We start from the raw sequence: 13,285 nt of genomic DNA on the forward strand, positions 1-13,285 counted from the left end.
TAAAACAAAAAGAGAACGTGTTGCATTACTCAATGTTAATTAATATTAGAAAATTCCAATGAAATATAAGCTTGTCTTTGAGAACTAAGTAAGATTGGCTCAAGGAGTCAAAACAAAACAGACACACAACCACGGACAACATAGAAAAGGCATAAAAGAAGTGCTGACTGATACCAGATGGAATGTTTTCAAAAGTTCAAGGAATAACTAATGCTACATAAATTGCTCCAAAGAACCGAAAGATATAGATAGCTACATAAGTTATTTTATAAAGCTAACAGCTCTCATACTCAAACAAAAAGAAAAGCCAATTGCTTTTTGATATGTTCAAAAACCTGAAATAAATTGCTAGCAAACTAAATTCAAGGGTATGTTAAAAATCAACCACGCGAGATTTATCCCCAGAATTCACAGAACTATTAAATAGATTCAATAAGAAAAAAAATATTACAGGATAGATAATAGATACATGCTGAAAGAGATTTTGATACAACCCTTTCTTATTTTTCTAAAGATTAGAAAAGTAAAAGTTGAAGACTCTCTGAACATTATTAAATCATCAAAGAAGGAACCCAACATCACATCTCGAGATAAAATATTAGAGACATCCCCATTAAAATCAGGAGCAAAGCAAAAATCCCTGCTATAAATGTTATTGTACAAAAATATGCATTGAGTTCATAACAATAAAATAAAATGTGAAATTTTTTTAAAAAACTGGAAATCCAGGAGAAAAAATTATCACTGTTTATTGATGACATCATTATAGGTCAAAAATTAAAGAAAATCATGTTTAAAATGAAACCTCTTGGAATTAATAACAGCACTCAGTAACTCAGTCAGAATAGGGAAAAATATTTATTTTAACATCATTGGCTTTCCCATAAGCCAACAATCACCAGTGAGAAAATGTAACGGAAAAATATCCCTTCATTGGTACCACACTAAATTCATGATTTTCAACGTCCGCTGTGCCCTCCACACTCCCAAGGAATCCTATCATGGTTCTTTGGTCCACTCCCTCTCCAATAACATGGTCACTCACCCACCTACCCCTCCTTCATCACAGCAGAAGATCACCCCACCCTCATCAGATGGGAACCCTCTCAACTTCCTGCCACTCACTCATACACCAACTGCATCTGAACCCCTCCTCTTCTTTCTTTCCCACAAAACACAAGTGGTCTCACCCTTCGCCCTATCAAAGGCCAGGCCTGTAGCTGTCCTTCCATCCCATCTTTTCCCACCTTCTTGGAAACCTTGCATTATGAATTAACCCTTCTTTCTATTCTACCATTAACCTTTCCTCCTTCCTCCTGTTTCTATTTTGTTACCATTTAAATATGATAAAATCTCCCCCATCTTGCCACACTCTCCACTTCTTCTTGTCTAGTTCCATTTCCTTTTCCCCTTCATGGCCTTTTCTCCTTTTAAATAAATCTGGAAAATTATTTATATTTATCACCAGGAAGACCTATTCAATAGGCAAATTTGATCTTGTAACTTGTCTCTTAAAAATTTCTTCCTGGAATGCCCTCCCACTTCCCCAATCTTCCCCCTAGTTAACTCTTGCGCATTCTTCAGCTCTCGGATCAAATGGCACTTCTCCACATAAAGTGATCCAACATCAAGATGTGAACACATGGAGAAATAATATGTTCCCAGATTAGAATACTGAATACTAAATAGATGGAATTTTTTCTAAAATAGTTTGCAAGTATAACTCAAATCCAATAGAAATCCCAATGGAAGGTAACATTGACACTAAAACTTAACAATGGTAGCACGAAATGATAAACCAGTCTCTCTTACTAATAAGGAAGCTAAAATTCTCTGACAAGTTTGTAGAAAATAAGATCCTCTTCTTTAATGAAAATAATACACTATGGCCAGGTAGGATTTAGGAAAAGAAAACAAAATGTCTCAACATTAGGAACTGAATTAATAAACTTATCTCACCAATTGAATAAAGGAGAAATATATGTTTGTCAATCACTGTTTAATAAGCATTTGATAAAATTTATGATTTATTCATAATAAAACTCAAGCTAGAGACAACATCAGATATGATACCAAAATATTAAAACCAAGACAAGAATGACCACTGTCTCCTCTACCATCAAAGAACAATGCCAAAAGGCCAAAAGAAAAGGAGAGAAGTAAGTACTAGAGAAGAGGAGATTCACTCTCTGTTATGTGTAGATGATAGGCTTGTCTCTGTAAGACCAACAAGAGTCAACTGAGTTAGTTCCCATACACAGAGTGAAACCAATCCCTTTATGATATACCACTAAATTCAGTTAAAAGAGTTAAAAGAGTCACTCTGAGTGGAATGTAGAATATCTAAGAATAAACTTATCAAGTAATGTGCTAAAACTATATATTATTTTTAATTACAAACAATTTTACTGCAGGATATAACAGAAGATTTAAATTAATGTAGAGATATATCATGTACCTGAAAGCTTTAATAATATCAAAATACCAATTCCTTTCCAAACAAAATCTCACACAAAAGGAATTTGACAAGAGCAAAACATATTTCTAAAGTTATCTAAAATAAAAATTAACTAATGGGAATAGCAAAAATTTTTTGAAAAATAAAAATGAGAAATGAGCCTTCTCCATCAGAATTTAAAATATGTTATAGAATTAGAAATAAATAAATTATAGAGGAACTGGCCTAAAAGAGGGGGAAAAAAATCAAAGAACTATTATAGAACATTCACAAAATTTTAGTATATGATAAATTTCCTACTTCAAAACCATTAGGAAGGGGGCCGGCCCGGTGGCGCAGTGGTTAAGAGCGCACATTCTACTTCGGTGGCCCAGGGTTCTCCAGTTCAGATCCTGGGTGCGGACATGGCACTGCTCATCAAGCCATGCTGTGGTGGCATCCCACATGTAAAAACTAGAATTGCTTACAAGTAGGGTATACCACTATGTGCTGGGGCTTTGGAGAGGGGGAAAAAAAAACATTAGGAAACAATAGATTATTTAATAAATAGTATTGAAATATCTAGCTACTCATTTGAGAAAAAAAGATAGATTTTTTTCACACTACAAAACCAAATAAACCTCAGGGATTTAAACGTTTAAAAAGAAAAATATTATAAGAATGTTTATATAAAATTGCAATATAGAAATTTTAAAAAAAAAGTAAGAACTCTATGAAAGAAAATATTGAAAATTTAACTATCTAAATATTGTGTCCATACATCTAGAAAACAAAAACAAACATAACAGAAAGAAATAAACAAGAAAGAAATAATTGCAATATTTATTACAGGAAAGAGTATTATCTTATCAAAACAGAGATAACTTACAAATCAACAAAAAGATGAATGATCCTATAAGAAATGGAGAAAGAATATAAATTGGGAGAAAAAATATACAAATATCCAAAATCTTCAACATCACTAACAATGAAAGCCCTAATTGAATTAGCTTTGACATAACTTTCTCCCATATTGAATTGGCAAAGATGTTCATAAATTAAAATAATCAATTGTGATGAAGATGTGGTAAGACTAACACTAGATTACACAATCATAGTAATTTGGTAATGATATCATTCATCTTAAAATTAGTTATTATAGTATATATCATAAAAGTTTTAACAACTCTTAAGGAAGTAATTTAAAATGTGGAAACAGTTTATATATTATTTATGTATATTATTGGAGCTTTTTTTGTTTTCCCTGAGGAAGATTGGCCCTGAGCTAACATCTGTGTCCATCTTCCTCTACTTTATGTGTGGGATGTCTGCCACAGCATGGCTTGATAAGCGATGCATATGTCCACACCCAGGATCTGAACCGGTGAACGCTGGGCCACCAAGGTGGAAGGTGCAAACTTCACCACTGCGCCACCGGACTGGCCCCTGGAGTGTTGTTTTCATTATTGAAAAGTGTTGGCAGTCATGACCAGTTGTAACAGAGTAATTAACTATACGTGGGATATCCACTATGTATTCATTAAAATTCACACTTTCGAGAAACATGTGGTAATATACTGATGTATCAATTGGAATAGTTTACTTCAAGTAGCAGAATCTGACTCTATTAATAACCACCTTATTGAAAGGAAAATGGGCTAAGTCACAGAACCAAAATAAAAGCTGAACACGGAAGCTTCAAGAAGGACCCTAGCAAGGGGTACCCTGAGGTCCTTGGCAGGAGGAGCTCTCAGATCTTCTTTGAGAGCACGCCCATCAGATGTGTCTACTCCGACCACCTGCCATCTCTGAACGTCTCCATTCAGTTCCCATGAGATGATCTGGTTGGTTCATCTTTGGTTGGTTTCCTCTCTGCTTCACTCAATCAGTCAGGCAAAGGTACAGGGTAGGTGGCACCAACAGTGCCCTACCAAATGAGAGCCACTCCAATACGTGTCTGCTACAACCTATGTCATTTTTCAAAACAGAGCCTAAAAGTGAATTGTTCTCATCTTACGCTTATGAGTGTATATGTAAGAATATTGGAGGAACATTTGGAAGAAGATACTCTAAAATGGTGGCAGTGTGGTCCACGTGTGGCCAGTTTATGAGTGATCTTTATTTCCTTCACACTTCATGCGTGTACAGTAAAATTCTTAATACAACAATATGAATGTGGCTACAAGGTCGTGAGCAATTGTCTACACTCCTCAGCCAAGTCCCCTTTTGCTAAAATTCTTAAATTCTGGGAGTTGAGGGCTAATAAGAAAATTGAAGGGAGGAAGAGCCTGCTAAGGAAAGGGCAGCCAATCCTTTCTTGAGACATAGAAAGCTTGAAGTGTGTGTCCTATTGTCCCCAGTATTCTCATTGCCTGATTTCCCCAGATTGGATTGACAAAATGGGCACCAGCCCATTAGGAGCTTCCTGGAAGTCCCAGTCAGCAATGGGACCCAGAATTGTCCTCGTCAATATTTACATCAGAGTGGACAAGTACCACTAGGTGGCACCAAACCACATCTGGGCCGAGGAGGAATACGGATGGTCTGGTTGGACTTCCAGAAAACCAGGTGGACTGTTCACACAGGTTTGCTCAGGCCATCTTGCATGTTTGATTTTTTTAGAGCCCACTTATTATATCATGATGGGATCTTACTGCATTACTTTCTTTTTCAAATTTTTTAAAATTCTCTTTCATTAGTTTTTTGAATAGATAATATTCACTTGGTTCAGATCCCCAATGAAATAATGGATTTAAACAATTTTTAGCATTCTCTGCTAACATCATAAAAAGAAAGACAACTGGACATTTTTGAACACCATATATTAAGTCTTCCTGTCAAAATTTCAAAATTGCATCTGCTCAAGCCTCTAGACCTGACTTTCAGTTTGCAGATACACTGGGGACAGTGGAACAGGTCAAATGACACCATGGAAGCAATCAGCAAAATCTCAAATATAGAAAACACTACTGATCTCTTAAAAAGTAAATTTCAAGGAGAAAATTAAAAAAGAAAGAGGGGGAGATGTTATAGATTAAAAGAGACTTAAGACATTTAGTAATCAAATGCCATCCAAGAACTTGCCTGGGTCATGACATGAATGAATGAACTGTAAAAAATTTTTTGAGAAAAATGAAGACATTTTGAAACACAATGTTGTAATATTTGAAATTATTATTAAAATGTTAATGTGTAATAATAACATTGTTCATACTTTTAAATGTGCTCTTATATTTTAAAGATAAATACTAAATATTGGTGGATAAAATTGTATGATGTCTGGAATTTCCTTGAAAACAGTCCAGTGGGAGTTGGGATAGTAGATAAAGCAAGATTGGCCAGAGTTGATAAGTGTTAAAACTGGGTAATGGATACATGAGGCCTCACCATACTATTCTCTTTACTTTTTCTATGTTTAAAATTTTCTGTAATAAAAAGCTAAAAAAGAAACTCCAATGTTTTCATCCTATGCTCCCATCTGTCCAGTTCCCAATTCTTCATACGTAATAACTATTTGTAGTTTTCTCTGCATCCGTCCTGAGTTTTTATGCAATAAAGTCTTTTTATAATTAGGAAACCATTATAAGTATGTATTTTAAAAGACAGATTTCTAGGGAAGTATCCGATTCTCAACCTATCAGTTGACAGTTATTTGAGTTCATTCCAGAAGACTGATGCTCATTTTCTTTCTGACTTCCATGGACACAGCACCAGATCACTGGGACCAGGGTACGTGCTTGAAAATGATGACAGCAGAATCATTTGTGGTGACTGTTTCCATGGGAATGGGAATGAATCAGTGGCAGAAAACTCTTAAATTTCAGCCTGAGGGTCACAGAAGGCCATTCCATTTTCAAAGGGTTGCGGCTGTTTACAGCTTTTATGTTTGCAGGGACGAAAAATATCAAACATAAATTTATTTCATTGAAGAACATTACCTAATCTTATGTATGAAAACCCAGCCATTATTCAGGGAGAGATGACGAGCATTCTGCCTGTATACAGCCCTGGTTCTGAGTGGCTGCTGAACGCCCCCATCTTCTATTTGACTGTGCATGTGCTGAAATCCTGCCATTCCAGGCCATTTTAAACTGAAAGGCAGATTTAAAGAGGTCTTGAAGAGTACTGGTTTACAACTTTGAGTAGAATTGAGGCGGCTTCCTTGGGGCTAATTGGGATGTGAAGAATGCAATGCTGAAAACTGGGATTAATTCAATTGAGTCTTTGACAAGAAGCAATATATATAGAGTTTGAGGAAGGATGGCAATGTCGTAAATTCTTAAATGAAAATAAGTTTTGAGAGAAGCTATTTGAGGATATTTCAAATAATTTAAATAATTATACTCAATCCAAAGACTGTGCATCTGTCTTTTTATTGTTTAATAATACTAGATTGTGGTTGCAGAACAATACGTGGCATCTTCTTTATGCACATCCAGCAGCATGAATCTTGGCAATACATCATCTGGGGAAATTGGTTTTTGGATGATGAATTGCCAGGTTAAGTGTATCATATTCCTGCTATCATGCCTTTATTATCAGAACATTTTAGAAAATGTTTTTCATATGATACAGAGGTATTGTTGTGATAAGAATTAATTTAACACTTTAACAAGCAGCTTAAAAAAGTCAAAGTGCGGTAGTTTTAGATTTATACTCTACAATATTATATAGGCAATGTAGACGATAAAATTAATGGTATTTTTTTTAAAACTTTGTAATTAACACCTACTTCTATAAGTGAAACACAACCATAGGAATCATATGAAGGTACTTGAGTGAATTCATTAAAATAGATAAAGTATAAAGGAGTGTCGTGTGTGGTACCAGAGGATGGTGAAATTAATTCCACTTTCTTGGGCTTGGAACGTGTGTGTGTATGTGTGTGTGTGTTGAGAAAAGGGGAGAAAGGGATCAATGCCGCGTTAAAGAAAAATCATAAACTCCTAATTTTCTTGCTCTGGTTGAAAGCAGGAAGTAATCAATTATGCAGTGGCTGTGAGGTAAACTTCAGAAGCTTCTTTGAGGCATGAGCCATTTAAAACTAATTAACAGTTATTAATATTGGAAAATTGCCCAGGCTTTAAAAAATATTTTCTTGTAGAAACATGTAGTGAAGACACGTGTTTGAGAAGAGCACACTGTTTTCTCTAAGTGAGAGAAGAAAGACAAAGCAACCAAAAATGCAACTGACGTCCAACACAAAACAGGCATGTTAACAAAACGACTAACAGCTGACAAATTCTGGGCAGAGGGACGCGGAGGAGCATTAAACAATGGAGCTGGCATCGTGAGGAACAGGAATAGTTGAAAGATGGCATAAACTCTCAGCAGTGATCCTTCGATCATTGGGTCATTTCTCCATTTTTTTTTTCACAGTTCCACATTTCTCATTTAAAAAGCACTGTGCAAACATATACGAAAGCAACATTATATTTTGCCTTTTGTTTATTTGTCCTGAACTTACTTATAATGTTGTATTTTCAGAACTACCAGCCAAATGGAGTTCAAACGGTTAAAATTACAAAAGTTCAAAATACTTACTAGTTTTCAAGTGTTTCAGGTACTTGTTTTTGCACATTTACATGTGTATGTTTAGACCATTGATTTTGAGTGTAGTTCTGATAATCTCTGCTTTAATACTTTTAAATCTGCAAACTAAGAATTGATTTGGGGTAGAATTTGAGTTATCCTCTATTAGCAAATAGTCATTTTTGGTCCTTGCTGCGTACGAAAGAAAAATACCCAAAACCTTGGGTGTCTTGTGTGATCTATGCTCCAGCAGGCACTGTCTATATAAATCCTTACGACAACCCATTCCTGGAGATACAATGTGCCCATCTATCCAAAGCCTGGCATGGAGCTAGCTTGTTATGGATGCTTGACAAATATTTGTTGATCTGCTGAAGAAACTGAGGCTAGGAATTATATAATTTATTCAAAGTCATCTGCTTAGTAAGTAGCAGACCTGGGGTTTAAAATTCACGTTTCTGTTTTCAAACCCATGTCTTTGCACTCTCTAAAGCTCTTTCTTTTAGAATCAAAATGTGTGCCGAGTATTGGACTAGCATCCATTTAAAATGATGGACTCTCCTGAAGAATTGTTCATGAAGGCACTATATCAGAAAGGAAACAGTTTGTTTTTTACATAGGACCTATGAATTTATCTTTGGCTGTGGCTTTAGAATTCAGCAATCACAACTCCCCAGTCCAGAAAATAGATCAATAACCTGCTAACCGGGCTGTAAGATCAGAGTCCTTTACATGAAAATTGTGTAGTGGCATGTTACAGGCATATGTCTTGGAGTGTGCTTTGGAATCAAAGATGGACTATGATAATGGGAATGGGTTGCAAACCTTCTCCAGATCATAAAATACAACAGTTTATGCCAGGATAACATATGGGGCTGGCGGCCTTCCTGCAGAGATCTAAATTCAGAGGGATATTTCAGGGTCTTATTCCCAGCGAGAAGACTGAGTAGTTGGGCATTCATCCATTTCTTATCTTTCATTCAATAAATATGCGTCAAGTGCATTTTCAGTGCATTTAATTATAATTTAGGTAGCATTTCCTCATCTGCAAAGTGAGGGGAAAATAGAAAGTATCTCGTAGAGTTGTGAGAATTAAACAAGAGTGTGTGCAGACGGCTTAGAGAAATATCTGATATGTAGTAACTCCTCAAAAAATGTTAGCTGTGTCTATTAGATTCTTAAAATGCCCTCGACACTGTGCTCAGGCTAGAGATTCAAAGACAAATTTGACATTAGTTCTTTTCTCAGGAAACTCGCAGTTCAGTAGAGGGAGATGCGTATAAACTGAAGTCCTATAGGCATGGCAGTAGATAACTCTATAGGATGCAGAGGGAGCACAAAGGAGAGAGTAGCCAATTATATGCGGGGGTAAAAAAATGCTCCATGGAGGAGATAATAATCTGAGTCTTGAACAATAAGTAGATATTCCGTAGGTGGGGTAGGGGTACAGTCTGGGCAGAGGGATTTGTATGAGCAAGAACAGCTCAGAATCATAGACAGCCTGCTTATTTTTGAGTATGTCTAAAGATAGGTGCTTGCTGGCAAGGGTAAAGAAAAGAGGCTAGAGATAGACCAATTCATGACAGACCAAATTCGTCCTGTCAGCAATGAGAAACCACTGAAGCACTTTCAACAGGAGGGTATTATAAATAGACGTGTGCTTTAGAAAACTCATGAGTGAAAGAATGGAAGACAGGTTGAGGTAGGGTAGAGAGAAGGGTATGAGACTGGAGGTGGGAGGAATAGTCAGGAGATTGTTGAAACAGACCAGGCAAGAAATGAAAATGGCTTGAACTAAGAGCAGTGACGATGGGCTCAGAGAAGATGACAGATTCAAGAGACGTTAAGAAGGTAGGAGGGAAAAGAAGTTGGGATCAATTGGGTGGTGTAACAGTGAAAGTAAAGGTTGGGTACCAATATTTCTGACTTAAGTGCATCAAAGTATGTTCAATAACGTGGGGAATGGAAGAGGAGAAACAGATGTGGAAAGGTAGATAATGAGTTTTGCTTTGAACATAGGAAATTCAAGGTGCTAGTAGATAATTCTGGTAAAAATATTCAGTAAGTCATTGGATGTATGACTTTTGAATGTAAGGAAGACGTGAGGCTGGAAGTAGAGATTAGGAGGTCATCAGCACATCGATGGATATGGACCACCAATAAGATTCCTCAAAGAGACAATGTAAGCAGAGAAGAGAAGCATGCTAAGGACCAGATATTGGAGAACCCAACATATAAATGAGGGTGGTAAAATAGAAGCCTAAAAACAAGGCTAAGAAAAAATAATCAAGGAGATAGAGGTTGAAGCAAGAAAGAACGGTGTCACCAAAAGCCAAAGGGAGTTTAGAATCTCAAGAAGGTCATCAGTATCAAACACCATAAAAAGTACATGAAACCTGAAAGACAACCATTAGATTTGAAGCTTAGGGATTTGCTGTTGTTCTTGTAACCACAGGACCGGTTCAAACCCACCCTATTATATCAGTAACAGAGGATCAAAGTTATCTTGCAGGGGTGGCAAGCCAAAACTGCAAGTCATGTAGCTGAAGCATGTGCAGAGGAGGAAATTTTGACCTGAAATGACACCCAGAGTCAGAGTTTCTCTCCTTCCCCCAGAACCAGAGGACCGGTAGGGACATGACCAAAACCCAAAAGCCAGAACCTCTTCAAAAGCGAGGGGTCCATTGTCCAGGAAGATCCAGTGTTAAAGCCCCTTTTCATACCTTACCATAAGTAGTCTTGTTTAAAGTCCTTCTAGTCAAAATCTGTCCTGCCAGTGCCTCCACATAGCAGCCTGCCTTCACTAACCCCTTAAATTTTACCCCAAACCCTGGATCAGGAAGACAGATTTGAGTGCTGCCTACTGTCTGCTTGCCAGTAGACCTTGCAATGAAGTTCTTTCTTTTCTCAAAAGCTGACGTCTTAGTATTGGCTCTTCTATGTGCTGCACCGGGCAGCGAGCCCTTGCTTGGTAACATTATTTCAATCTTTACCAGGGCAGTTTCACTGGGTGCCAAACTACACTAGGTTTCCTGGAATATGTAGTCATGGTGTATGTCTATGTCTGTGTTTATGTGTGTGTACATATGTACATATATATATTTCCTCTTAACAAATTTGCTGCCTTCTTAAGACTGCCTAAATATTTCTTATTGTATGTGTCCCTTCTACTCATGTTTCTATAGGTTTGTCATAGATCTATGCCTGATTTGATAGTCTAAGTATCCATATGTTAAGGTACAAAATTTAGGAGACTAAATGTCAAAATTGGCAGTGTCTTTTGAAGTTTCAGCTGTAATAAATATGGATTCTTCTTCCTAAGGAAAATGACTTTTAGCAAAGAGGAAAGAGCTACTTTTTATGATTTCAGTCACATCTACTCAGAAAATGCCCTGAAAGGACCTTGTCTTCATAGGAAGATCTGGCACACCTGTCAAGTGCTCCTTAAGTCAGTTCAACAGGAAGCAATGTCTTCCAACTTCTACTACAGGGTGAAGTTTTTCAAAAAGTTTTAAGAAATTCTAACGAGATGATTGTGATCTAGATTTCTCCATGGTGAGAGCAGAATCTCAGCCCTGTAAGCCTCTATGCTCTAATTTAACTCACACAGACTCAAAAACATGAACTGAACATCTTTATTTAAATTTTTAACTTTTTAAACAATTATAGCCACTGGAAGTGGCAAAGAGAGTGCAGAGGGGTCCCATGTAACTTTCACCATTTTCCTCAAGGTTACATTGTATATAACTACAGTACAATGTCAAAATCAGGACTCTGACATTGGTAAAATGTATGTGTATAATTCTGTGTGATTTTATCACAGGAGTACATGTGATGACACAGTAGCCATCATGGCAATCAAAATACAAAATTATTTCATCGTCCCAAAAATCTCCCTCATGCTACCCTTTTTGTCTTTTCAAAATGTTATCCTACCGTATGCGATTTTTTGAGATTGCCTTTTTTCACTCCAGCATAATGACCTTGAGATCCATTCAAGTTGCTGCAAGTATCAATAGTTTGTTCCTTTGCATTGCTGAATAGTATTCCATAGTATGGATATACCACAGTTTATTTAACTATTCATCCAGTGAAGGACATCTTGGATGTTTTCAGTCTTTTAGTTTCTATGAATAAAGCTGCTATGAATATTCATGCACAGATTTTGTGTGGACTTAAGTTTTCACCTCTCTGAGATATACACCCTAGACTGTGATTGCTGAGTTGTACGGTAAACATACATTCAGTTTTCCTAGGAAACTGGGGAACTATTTGTCAGAATGTCCATGTATACGATTTTACATTCTCAATAGCAGTGTATGAGAGATTCAGTTTCTCCACATCCTCAACAGCATTTGGTATTGTCACTATTATTTTTTATTTAAGCTGTCCTAATAGGTATGTAGTGATAGATGATCCTGATCTTAATTTGCATTGCCCTGATGGCTAGTGACGTTGCACATCTTTTCACGTGTTTATTTACCATCTGTATATCCTCTTCATTGAAATGTCTTTTTATGTCTTTTGCTTATTTTCTAATTGAATTGTTAGGGGTTTTTTTAACTGTTGAGCTTTGAGATATATATATATTAAAAAAATAGAATATTTATATATCCTTTGTCCCATATATAATTTGCAAATATTTTCCCCCAGTATGTAATTTTGTCTTTTCATCTTCTTAGTAAGGCCTTTCACAGAGCAAATTTTTAAATATTAATGAAGTTCAATTTATTTTCTTTTCTTTTATATTTCATTCTTTTGGCGTCATGTCCTATGTGGATTTTAGGATTGAAAATTCATTTGAATTTCTGGAAGACAATAAGATAATCAGTATTGAGTCCAAAAAGTTCCCATACATGAAATAATAGATGTCTGGTATTTACCTCAAAAGAATCCAGTTTGGCGGGTGAGGTGGGAAGAAAGTGGGGGGGGATATAGATGAGCAAGAATGGCCACGAGTTGATAATTGTTGAAACAGAGAGAATATGTACATCAAGTTCATTATGTTAGTCTTTCCACTTCTATATATGTTTGACATTTTCCATAGTAAAAAGTTTTTAAAAAACAGTGCATTATCTTTTGACTAAATAATCCAATTTGGGGAACTTTATCCTAAGGAAAAGATAGAAATGATGGGAAAAGAAAGCCATTTATACAGAGACGTTTATGGCAACATTATTTGAGAAAGTAAAAGGAAAAATCAGAAATGCAAATAGCTAATGATTCAGGAATGGTTACATAATCTATAGTATATCGTCTCAGGGGACCATAATGGAGCCATTAAAGTGATAAAGGTGAGGTTGAAGATATATGGAA

Source organism: Equus caballus, chromosome 10 (assembly GCF_041296265.1).
Source record: "Equus caballus isolate H_3958 breed thoroughbred chromosome 10, TB-T2T, whole genome shotgun sequence".
Classification (NCBI taxonomy): domain Eukaryota; kingdom Metazoa; phylum Chordata; class Mammalia; order Perissodactyla; family Equidae; genus Equus; species Equus caballus.